At 33.7% G+C, this 2,018-nt stretch overlaps 1 pseudogene; it reads right to left on the reverse strand.

The window, feature by feature from the left end:
- LOC134712286 (acetylcholine receptor subunit alpha-1-B-like) lies at window positions 1–1,676 on the reverse strand (annotated as a pseudogene).
- Window positions 1,677–2,018: the final 342 nt, after the last annotated feature.

Below are 2,018 nucleotides of genomic sequence, written 5' to 3' on the forward strand. Positions count from 1 at the left end.
ATGACACACAAATCTTTGTAACATTTAAGATTTTTAAAAATACTTTCCGACACATGTCATTTGTTCTTAATTTGAAGTTGATGGACGTGAATAGCTGCTGTTTGATAAATGCTCGACGCAACACTTTGGTATTGTTTATAATCTGTCTGAAACACATACACTGATCCAAATGTTGATGGAAACTGTAATTATATTCTGTTTGACACAAATTCTTGGAACAAAACTCTGATGGAGACCTTTTTAACAAAGCTGCACTGACCGAAACGTTGATAGGAACCTTGAAAAAATTACATCTTGTTAGGAGTCCTTATTTCTCTGATTCTATATTGTCAACTCAGTGTATACATTATACTTATTATCTTTTGTAGCTATATATTTCCAACAAAATGGCATGACTTTGATGTCACACTGAAAGATCGACAAATTATTCAAATTGACACATACATGAAATATGCAATCAAACAAACCACAATAGCGATATAGAATACACACAGACAAACAAAATCTAAAGCGTTTGCCACATCCTTCCCTGTTATGTTATAATCTATATCATCAATCTCTTTCGTGTGATCTTCCATTGGTAAAACAACATTACGTTTCTTCTTCAACCCCCACTTTGCCAAGTTCTTCAATGGGGTGATGATTTCGTCTGTGGTTTTCTTAAAGGAATATTTTGAAATAACTACGACACTCACCACGATAAGACCGCTGAGTGAAATTATTGTTATCATGACAGTTAAAAGTACGCACATCGGATTGGAAGATGTTGGAATAGCGGCGGACACTAAAGTTAAGAATATGGCGTAGGAAAGTAATATTGTCATAGCTAGAGATATCCGTTCGCCTGATTCCACTGGAATAACGAAGACCAAGGGATTCAAGAGAGCAAACAACAGAGTTGGTAAAATCATCATCACGACATAATACAAAGACTGACGCTTTATTGTAAGTTTTACGTTGAACGTGCTGAAATTGTTCTTGGTCTCAACAAATGTTGAATAATCCAAAAGGATCCAGTCCGAATTCGGTGTATACCAGTCTAACTTTGCTTTGTCAGACACAGGAGAAAATATTAACTCTGATGTTGATAATCCCCAGTTAAAAAACAAAAAAATACATTCCTGTGTGTCAAAAGGAAATTTGGCAACATTAGTAGGACATTTTGCCTTCATTATTCCTCCTGGGCTTGTGTAAACCTGTCCAGTGCACACTAAAGTAGAAAAAAACTCCATTCCCGATAGGTTCGATTTGTTCTGCTGATTTTGCAAGAAAAATTAGAGGTGTCCAGATATCAGATGGGTCTATGATTATATAATACAAGTTGTCAAAAGACCAAAATTCCCATTTAAGTACTGGGTCAGTCCAATTAAGAAGTATAGATCCCATTATGGAAATGGTTTCGTCAACTTCATTGATGGATATGAAAGAATTTAGGTAAAAGTCTACCCCGACATCAAGTTGCTGAGAATGGTCAGCTAACGGCATTATCCTTTTACTGTAGTTTGTTAACAAATTGGAATACAGCTTTTGTACAATAGCGTGATTGTGACAGTGTATCTCAGAAAGAAGAATGATTAACACAGTTGAAAGTGTCAGAGTCGTACACATCATTTTTGGTGATATATAACAATTCAACCAAACCAAATTTTAACTCCAGAATACTGCCCTAAAATTTATTTAAGCTGATATATAGATTGATCAACATCAATATGGTATGTCAATAGTAGTTATTATCGTCGTCGTTTAATTATAATGGATAATTGGGAAATCCTGTAAACAATTCAAACGCATGGTAAACTTGTATAAACAGTTTAAATGAATGATATTCAATAACATATTGAACAGATATCATTATAAATGAGTCTAATTGAGTCCAGGAAAAAACACCAAAGCAGTTTCATGGTAGTATATATAAATATAAACAACATAATGTATAAATTCGATGAGACTAAAGAACTATTATATTATAAAATCGTAGATCTCCTTAAAGTTGCAGACAAATCGTTTAAATTTATGAT

The sequence above is a fragment of the Mytilus trossulus genome, chromosome 3 (genome assembly GCF_036588685.1).
Source record: "Mytilus trossulus isolate FHL-02 chromosome 3, PNRI_Mtr1.1.1.hap1, whole genome shotgun sequence".
Taxonomy (NCBI): Eukaryota; Metazoa; Mollusca; class Bivalvia; order Mytilida; family Mytilidae; genus Mytilus; species Mytilus trossulus.